Genomic DNA, 10,074 nt, shown 5'->3' with positions numbered 1-10,074 from the left:
GCGCTATGCTCGCGGAGGACCTTGGAGGCATAACTCAAGAGCTCGTAATTTACTGAAGTGTTTTCGTGCTAATCAGAAGTTTAACATGCATTTGTAACGTAAAAATCATGATAGGAGAAAACATAAGGTATATGCTTTCATTGATTACGAAACAGACGCTTAGGCCAACATACATCACATGCAAATAACATAAGGGGCGTTTAGCCAACATAAGACATTAAAAAGGCGCGTGGCCAACATGAGTGGATAGAGGCGCAAGGCCGATAGTAGTTACATATAGCACTTGCGCAGTTGTTGCGTGTTCCACGTGCGCGGGAGTATCTATCCATCCAGAATGAGTAACTTGTAAGCCCCTTTTCCTAGCACTTCATGCACCAAGTATGGGCCTTTCCAGTTGGGTGCTAGTTTTCCTTGGCGTTCAGCGTTTGAAGCTTCATTGTCTCTGAAGACATATTCTCCTGGAGTGAAGGTACAAATGCGCACTCTCGCATTATAGTACCTTTCCAGCTGTGTCTTGTACTTGGCTTCTTTAATTCGCGCAATTTCACGTCTTTCTTCCAGTAAATCCAAGTCGAGACGGCGCTCTGCTTCGTTATCAACCGTGTTGACTGCTGTCAAGCGCGGTGAGGGGAGTCCAACTTCAGCTGGGATAACTGCCTCCGAGCCGTAGGCTAGGCTAAAAGGAGTTTCACCAGTACTTGTTTTCGGCATGGTTCGATGAGCCCACAGGATGCTTGGGAGCTTATCTACCCGTCCTCTTCTCTTTGTGCCTACTTGGGCTTTTATCCCTTCAACGATACTCTTGTTGACACTTTCCACCTGATCGTTGCCTTGAGGATGCGCAACGGAGGAGAAAGTGTGCTCAATCTTCATTTCCTTCATCCATTTTTGAAGATCCTCGGAAGCAAAATTGGTACCGTTGTCTGTTATGATTTTAAGTGGGAGGCCAAATCTGCAAATGATGTGTTCCCAGATAAACTTGCGCACCATCATTGCAGTAGTTGAGGCGAGAGCTTTGGCCTCCACCCATTTAGTAAAATAATCGACGGCCACGATTATGAACTTAACAGCACCAGGAGCGTCTAGGAAGGGTCCCACCATATCAATCCCCCATTGCTTAAAAGGCCAGGCAATGGATACCGGGATAAGATCGTTTTTTGGGCGCAGGGTTTTTGGAGAATGTCTTTGACAGGAGTCGCATTTGCGCAGCTCCTTGAGGGCGTCGACGTGCATCCTTGGCCAGTAATATTCAGCGTTCATAATCTTCGCGATAACCATGCGTGGGCCTGCATGGATGCCAAAAATCCCTTCGTGAATCTCCCTAATCAAGTAATTCACGTCTTGGGGGTCCACGCAGCGCAATAGGGGCCCCAAGAATGACTTTCGGTATAAGATACCACCATTCATCACATAATGCAGGGCCTTGTTTTGAATCTTCCTTGCCTCTGCTTTGCTCTCCGGGAGTATTCCTTCTTGCAGATATTGAATTATAGGGGTCATCCAAGATGGCTGCCCTACTTCGATCACATTTACCTGGCGCAGCAGAACTGATGGATTTTTGAGTACCTCAATCCTTACATCTTTGGCGAGATGTTGAAAGGAGGTTGAAGCGAGCTTGCTCAAGGCGTCTGCTGGTTTGTTTTCGGAGCGGTTGATGTGAACTACCTTGTAAGATTTGAACTGTTGAAGCAACTCTTTTGCTTGATCCAAATACAGGGCCATAACTTCGCCCTTTGCATGGTATAGACCGTTAATTTGGCTGGCGATCAAGAGTAAATCAACATGCGCTCGCAGATTTTGAGCTCCATTTTTATGGCGAGGCGCAAGCCTGCCAAGAACGCCTCGTATTCCGCCTCATTGTTGGTATTCTTGAAATCCAACTTGATGGCGTATGTAAATTCATGCTTCTCGGGGCTCACAAGGCGCAACCCAGCTCCTGCGTGTCACACCCCGACCACGTAGAACATACAAAACGTGGAGGAAACATCGGGGAGTGTTGTAACAGAATCAATTGTTTCAAATCCATGGCAATTGAAGTTTCGTTTTTATTAATCAAACATGAATGTTTACATTGTTTAAACAAGAACCAAAGAGTATATATAACATAAATTAACTAGTTCTTGTCTCGTTTTAATTCACTAAGGCACAGGTCCGCCTAAGTATGTCTTGATAAGTCCTACGCATCGTCTCCTGAAAACACATGTGAAAGTAGGTACGTCAGCATAAAAATGCCTGTGAGATACATTGGTTTTGTGAAAACAGAATTCATGACTTATGTTTGAGAAAATGTTTAGTCATGAACCTTGTAATTTGCTTTGTCTTGTAAATCATTTGAAAAACGATAAGATCCAATGATATGTATAAATAAGAGAACACTGTATGGTTAAACAGATAACCGTGTAAAATGAGTTTGTATATGATAAGTCGTTTGTACAACAATGTCTCGTGAAAAGTGTGTTATTTGTATAAAATGTCATATGTCTCAAATTGAAATGATTCAGATAACGCTACGATATGTAATACCATACAAACACTTATATATAGGAGGTACCAGCGGCGTATCCACCATGCTTGTATCATATTACACACGCCTCGTTACTTATTCACTTACTCAAACCAAACCATCAAGATGTAATGTTTAACAATTGTAGAAATGATTATTTATAGTCAAATGTCTATTGTCAAATGTAAATCATGTCAACAGATAAAACTGGTTCACACGGTTCAATAGTTACAAACGGTTCATAAAATCAGAGGGGTTAAGACGGTTCACATAGTCAGGTGGTTACAACGGTTCAAAACGTAGTATAATGTGTTCATATGATGGATGAGCATATGCAACAGAAATGTAATGTAAAACAATGTACTAAGTATGCACACAATGGGCGTACGTAGCATGAAATGTATTGTAAAGTGATGTACTAAGTATGCACACAATGGGCGTACGTAGCATGAGATGTATTGTAAAGTGATGTACTAAATATGCACACAATAGGCGTACGTAGCATGAGATGTATTGTAAAGTGATGTACTAAGTATGCACACAATGGGCGTACATAGCATGAAATGTATTGTAGGGTGATGTACTAAGTATGCACACAATGGACATACATAGCATAAGCGCAATGAAATCATGTACTATATATGTACTAACGAACATAATAAGCATATGATGTGAAAACAGGAAAGCATGAAAGTAACAAGTAGGCACATGTGTTTCACCCCAAAACAGTTTGGAAAACAGTAAAAGAGGGGTTCAATATACTCACCTGAGATTGCTTTGAAGTTCTTGTATAATAACCAAACAATGCTAGATCACGGAATATCAAACGACACCTAATAGGTAGCTATGTTAATATACCGGACCTAAATCGGAAGATCGGATAGTATGTGGGTTCGTAAACCAAATGAGCGTGGAGACTCGTGTAATATGGTTTAACAAAGCCTACATACTAAAATGAAACCTTACCTAAGTGCTTACGGCCCATTACGACCCGTTTAGATAGCTTATGCTACCTTAACGCGTCGTTCGCGTAGAACGCGTTTGGAACGCCTAACACCGTGACCACAAGGTATAACCTCGGAAGGTTACAGCTATGGTCACCTAATGTGTTTGGTCGGATCCTAATGATCGACCAAATGGGTCGGGTTCGAAAGTATAAGCGATGGTTTAGATCGCTTACCTTACGACCCTATATAAGCACTATACTAAAAGTGACGAGCTAAGCATGTTAGAACATGCTTAACTAAGTTTAGAAAACAGGTTTGGCATCAAAACAAAAGGCTTTGATGCTTAGGAGTAGTTTGGTTACAAAACACGCAAGAATGCGCATTTTGGCCGAAACTACGACTCGTCACTGAGCCTAGATAGCGTGGTAATCAGTAGGTATAGTCACTACGGACTATAACCATCGTGATCACGCTCACGTTATGAACTTCGTGTTGACCATAGGCTGGTCACACAGAAAGTCAAACAAAACTTTGACTTTCGGACTTGAAAAGCGAATAAAAGAGCGAAAGAATACTTACGGAGGGTCCCCGAATGCTAATCTAGATCAAAATGGCTCAGGTATGAAACAAAGGTTCCAACTTAGAGCTCTTGATCAGATTTTTGTGGGTTTTACTCAAAGGGGGGGGGTATTTATAGGAAAAGTAAAGCCGTTAGGATCGTTTCTCGAATATCGTGCCACGATCCAAGCCTTACACTTGTCACAAAGTTGTGGTTACTGAAAATGGCCCCAATCCTTCAGTTTGTGAAAGGGCATTGCCCCTTTTGGGTGTTTGAAAGGCCAAGGCAAGTGGATTAAACATTGAATCTGGTCTGTATATCTGACGCGGCCTGCGTAAAGATTTGGGCAACTCTTACGCGCCCCGCCTGAGGGTCACAGATCAGAATTTTCAGTTTCAGTCCCTGCACTTTAGAAACATGCAATTTGGCCCATTTTTGGCACGTTTAAGGCCCGTTAACCTCTTTTCAAGGCTCTAAGATGAAGTTAAAGTGTAGGGGTATGCTCAAAAATATTCTGGATGTCGGTTCGTTTGGTCGTACGATCGCAATGTTCGCTTAATTACGACGGAATGCGCATAAGCGCGAAAGACGATCCAAATGACGCGACGAATGGATTTTTCTCATGCCAAACACTAAGGCATAATATAAGGATGCTTACATAAATTTTTGGATGTCCGGATGTATTCAGAACGTAAGTTATGCGCGAAAGTGCAAACTTGTGCACTTTTTGACACTTTTAGTCCCTGAATGACCCAAAAGTTTATTTTAGCATACCAAACCTCTCAAAGCCTATTTATATGCTATGTAAAGGATATTTATGGTATGTTTAACTTATGGACACGTTCCGGAATATTCGTTACAGTTCAAATTGGCATACTTTCGCAGTTTGTCAAGTTTAGTCCTTGTAAGCGAATTAACTTGTTTTTGCCATACCAAAGCCTTCAAAACTTATTTCTAAGTTATGTAAAGGTTATTTAAGGTATGTTAAGTATATGTTGATGCTCCAGAGTATTTGTCGCATTAAACTGAGTACGTTTACGCACCAGTTTGCGTATAATTCTCCAGAAAGTGATGTAGAATTTGAAATTGAACAAGAATTGATATGTGCAAAAGATACACATATTTATACAAGATCCCAAGTATGAAATACAATATTTTATTGGCTCGGTATTTGTTTGATGGTCGCGGTGACACAGGTGTCACACTGCGCCATCCTCATTTGAGGCCCCATTAGTGTACAACAACCATAACTCATTAGACGTGTCTTTCACGGGAGTCTCAACAATCTCGCAATCCTTGATTTTTTCCACTGGGACTTCTGTGACGAAGTCCGCAAGGACTTGACCGTTAATGGCTGGGCGCGACCTGTATAAGATGTTGTGGCCCCCCAGCTCGATCGCCCACTTTGCTAACCGCCCTGATGTTTCTGGCTTTTGTAAATAGTGCCGATGTGAAAGTTGGTGAGTACTGTGATCACATGCCCTGTAAAGTATCTGCGTAGCCTCCTGGAGGCGCGTAGTAGCGCCAGTACCAACTTCTCCATTGTTGAATATCTCGTTTCTGGGTCAGTGAGCACCCTACTGACGTAATAAATTCGAGTCTGGACTCCATCTCTTTCCACCAGTAATACCGACCCGACTGCCTTGTCCGAGGAAGACAAGTATAGGATGAGCGGTTCCTTTTCGAATGGCGCGGTCAGAGTAGGGAGCTTTATCAAGAACTCTTTCATTTGTTGGAACACGGCTTCTGCTTCTGGCGTCCACTTAAATTCTTGTTTCTTTACGCAGTTGCGCAGGGTGCTGATAAAAGGATATGACTTTGCGGCGTAGTTTGATAGGAATCGATTGAGCGCGGGCAGGCGGCCGGCTAATCGTTGCATTTCTTTGATTGTTCGTGGCGACGGCATTTGCTCTATGGCTTGAACTTTCTCTGGATTTACTTTAAATCCCCCATTTGTAACCACAAAGCCCAAGAACTTGCCTTCCTCCATACCAAAGGAACATTTGGCTGGATTCAGTTTCATATTCACGCTTCTCAATGAGTTGAATGTTTTCTCAATGTCCTTTAACATTTGATCCTCTTCGGGACTCTTAATCACCAGATCATCGATGTACACCTCAATATGTTTACCGATGTCTTCCGCAAAGATTTTATCCATTAGACGCTGGTATGTTGCGCCAGCGGTCTTGAGGTCGAACGACATCTTTGTGTAGCAGAAAATTCCGAGGCCGGTTCTGAAAGCTGTCTTGTCTTCGTCTTCCAGTTTCATCTGGACTTGGTGGTAACCTTTATAACAATCCAGAAAGCATATCCACCTGTATGGCGCGAGAGAGTCTATCTTTTTTTCGATCTCGGGCAATGACTAGCAGTCTTTAGGGCATGCCTTGTTGAGATCGGTATAATCGACACACAATCTCCATCCTCCATTCGACTTCTCGACCATGACAGGGTTCGCGACCCAGCTCTGATAACACACCTCTCTCAAGATTCCTGCTTTTAGCAGCTTACACACTTGCTCATTCATCGCTTTAGTCTTATCCGCCCCTAAGCTGCACCTTCTTTGCACTTTTGGTTCAACAGAGGGATATGTGTTCAGACAGTGTTCAGTAACATCGCGCTGGACACCGGTCATGTCTGCCGGGGTCCAGGCGAAGATATCCATGTTTCTGAACAAGAGTTGCTTGAGGTGTGTTCTGATGTTTGGTGAGATTGTGTGGCCTATCGTCACCGCTTGCTCCGGGTACTTGCGGTTTAAAACCCACTTTTCTAGTTCAGTTGTTGAAACCTTCACTTCTTTGGTTGGGCGCATCTCCTCTGCCGACATTACTTCCTTTTTTGCATAAATAATTGCCACCCCCGTCTCAGTTGGAAACCCGATGGCTGAGTGGGGTGTGGAAGTTACCATGTTTAATTCACCTTGGGTTTCTCTCCCGATCAATACATCATGCCTTGATTTGACAGGCATTACCATGAAATTCACATTTGTTGTTCTTGAATGCTTTCCGTCAGAGAGCGTGACGGGAAAGCTGATTTGGCCTAGTGGGAAGACCATTTCGTTACAGAGTCCTGACAGAGGGTAGTCGACTGGCTCAAGTCTCACTTTATCTTCATCGTCAAACTGATTAAAGCATTGCTCATAGATGATGTGTGCTGTATGTGACAACTCGAAACTCAGAACCTTTCGCTGTATCTTGATGTAACTTGCTTGAACGTTACGTGACTAGTTAACCTGTTAATCTAATGATATAAGTGAACCTTTTATGTGATTATGTGTTATGCTTGTATGTATGAGTGTGATTATGTGAACCAAGACACAAGGACACGACTCGAGACCATGCGGTCTCGAGTGAACAGTAACGGTTGGGCCGTTTAATCACACCCGAAACCCATTAGGGTGCACCATGTGGAACTAGTATATATAGTACACTCCTAGCCATCTTTGCCATTTTCTTGGGAAAACCACACACACTTTCCTACTTTCTCTCTCACTAAAACCCTAGAAGCACAAACCTCCACTCCCTCATTCTCGGATCCAATCGGTTAACACTAGAGTCTTCGGTTCAAGCTTGGAATCGGCATTTAGAGTTCACCCTTCCCATCCCCTAACCGGTTAGTGATTCATGTTGTGTTTTGTGTTTGGGTTGATGATTATGATAATATGTTTGCTTGCTAAGTTTATACATGATTAAAGGTGTGGATGTGTAATGATGTAGGTTAGTGATGCATGCTAGGTATTTATTTTGTATATGATGTATTCGGCTAATATGCTTTGATTCGGATATATTGCACAATGAGCTCATGATATCTTGTGTCTAAAGGTGATTCAAACCATTAAATGTGGGTGTTCATGAAACCGGCTTGCATATGTGTATTAGATAGTATGATATGAATGTGTTGTGACTATGATTAATACTAGATGAAGCATGTTGTAAAACAAAAACCCTAAAATAATGAACTATTTGAATATATGAAGAACAACATAAATGTGCTATGAATGTGTTATGAATATTTGAAATTTGATTGTTTGATCCATTTTAGTAAATTGTTAGACAAGAAAACATGTTTAAATGGATAGTACACATTGTTGCATGAAATCAAATTTCCATTGGATAGTACAACTGTGCAGAGTCAGCAGGTGCTGGGAGTCGAGACACCTAATTTCGACTCGAGACCATGAACATGATAACTCGAGAACATAGATTGCGACACAGGTTGCGAGTCGAGAACCCCTAGTCTCGACTCGAGACCACACATGATCATCACACAAACATCATGACCCGAGACCATGCTTGCGAGTCCGGTTGCGACTCGAGACCAATGCATGCATGACCTGAAACCACCTCGGTTGCGACTCGAGATCTTGTAAGCTACACTCGAGACCGCACAGTCTCGACTAGAGACCGCACAGTCTCGACTCGAGACCATATGCATGTACACACTATTTGGACTTCCACACTGCTACGGGCTTGGGCATTTGGGCCGGACTTATGGGCTTCTTGTGTTACTGTTGAATGCGTGTTTTGGGCTTGCGTGCTATTACGAAACCAACTGTTTGGGCCACACTTAGACTTTGGTTATTACATGAATGATGCTGTGGAACTTGTTGCGAACTGTTGTTGAACTGCCATACTAGATATGTATGCCATGATTGTTACTTGTGTACAATACGTGTAGAACATACGTGCACTACTTGGATACAAACCTGACTTGAATGGTATCTATGTTAGGACGTAGTTGACCACTTACAACTTGATTGACTTTCCTGTGTATCTGCCGAGCAAACCAAGGTGAGTTCACACCCTCTATAAAGCATGGGATTCCCTGGGTTGGGAATGGGGTTAAGGAACGTAGATTCCTCGTCCTCCTTGGGTAGGACAACAATGGTTCAGGAATGTAATTTCCTCGTCCTCACGGACAGATAACTCGTACTAGACCAAAACTCTATCACGAAGTCCCTCCTTTTATATCGACTTAATCGCCGGGCCAATGGCGAGCGGGTCATTAGTTAGATAGCGCTATTTAGGTCTGACAAACCTCACACCGTGCCGCAGAGGACGGGCGTGAACTAATGGATCTGGGGCACGTCAATGATGATAGACATTGACAGTTTCAGGGCACATAAACATGACTACAGTCAGCAGTCGATATGGTAACGAGTCTAGTGTATATATGGGGTAGCCCACATGGCCGAAATGCCAGATAACTAACACAGGGTAGCCCTCACGGCTGGAATGCCAGAGTAACCGGGATAAACAAGTCACGCTTTTAACTATGGGGTAACCCCCACGGCAGGATGCCAGATAAAGGAAACTGTTTTCGAAACAACTTAAAACGAACACCCAACCGTGAACTCACTCAACTTGTTGTTGACTCGTTACTACATGCTTTGCAGGACCATAGGTACTTAGCTGGAGCTTGCACGGGGGAGAGTCGTTGTGGGACATGGATAGCTGCGTGCCATGTTAAACTTGGAAACAATTGAACTTATGTTTTGGTTTTAAATCTTATGCTTCCGCTTGCAACTTAAACTATGTTTTGTTTGAACACCAATTGTATTGGTTGGATTTTATAACTACTTATATGCTGGTTCAATATGATTGGTGGTTGGATCTTGGTCAGTCACTCCTCCAAGCGGTAGTACTCCGTAGGTGGATTTTGGGGGTGTGACACTGTACTTCCTGGGTCAATAAAGATGTACTCTGTTTCATAATGACCAACAATACCGGTAATAACAACGGGGCGAGTTGCGCGAGGGCCCTGCGTACTACCGTAAAAATGACTTGTTGCTCTTGCCAAGATGGCTCGTACGGGCGCTTGCCTTTTTCTCTTGCACTGTATCTTGGTCCGTTGACCATATGCGTCTCCAGGCGCCGAACTTTCTTGTGGTTTCCATCGTCATGGCGCTGGATCTGGCGCGTTTCTTTGCGCACGTTTTTCACCAGGTGGCCTAATTTTCCGCTCTTTAGCGCTTTTTTGATCTCTTGACGTAAACTGATACAGTCATCTGTGAGATGGCCTGTATGCTTGTGGAAATCACAGTACAGGTTCGGGTCTTGTCCCTTCTT

This window comes from Helianthus annuus, chromosome 13 (genome assembly GCF_002127325.2).
Source record: "Helianthus annuus cultivar XRQ/B chromosome 13, HanXRQr2.0-SUNRISE, whole genome shotgun sequence".
NCBI classification, from domain to species: Eukaryota; Viridiplantae; Streptophyta; class Magnoliopsida; order Asterales; family Asteraceae; genus Helianthus; species Helianthus annuus.
This window is presented reverse-complemented; position numbering follows the sequence as displayed.